Here is a 582-nt window from a genome sequence, read left to right as displayed (position 1 = left end):
GCATCTTACCAGACAATTCGTGTTCAGAATGAAAAAAATAGCAATGCAAATTACCGGAATAAAGCCAGAAATTATTTAAAGTAAATGGTATAAATCACACTCCTTTCGGTAGCAAGTATTTTCAGCCAATTATGAAGGGAAGAGTTATGTTACAGGAAGAAAAACATGTGATTTATGAATAGTTGAACAAGAGTTTTTTATGTACATTTAATCACCGTTTCGAATCCTGAGAAGAAATCTGATACAGAAACGACCACAAAAGACCACCAGAATGACAATTATATATCTAAAAAAGCATATAATTATGATAACTATCAATATATAAAACAAAGCTCTAATTATCACCCCTTTTTCGCGTAATTTCCGGCAACCTCAAACATTTTATACAACTGCCAAGTTTTTCCTCGGTGGTAAAGTTCCACTGAGTGAAATCCTGTGAAGCAATCATTAATTAAGGGCCAGTTTGTTACGCTTAATGGCCCGTTCCAAATTATATGGTTCCATTATCATTAAGTAGTGTTAGTACTACCGTTAGTATATTAGAAGTTGAATTCTTATGGTGGCATAAGTGTGGAAGAGAGA

Source organism: Penaeus monodon, chromosome 27, assembly GCF_015228065.2.
Source record: "Penaeus monodon isolate SGIC_2016 chromosome 27, NSTDA_Pmon_1, whole genome shotgun sequence".
NCBI lineage: Eukaryota > Metazoa > Arthropoda > Malacostraca > Decapoda > Penaeidae > Penaeus > Penaeus monodon.
The sequence above is the reverse complement of the archived record's forward strand: the minus strand, read 5'-3'. Positions refer to the sequence as shown.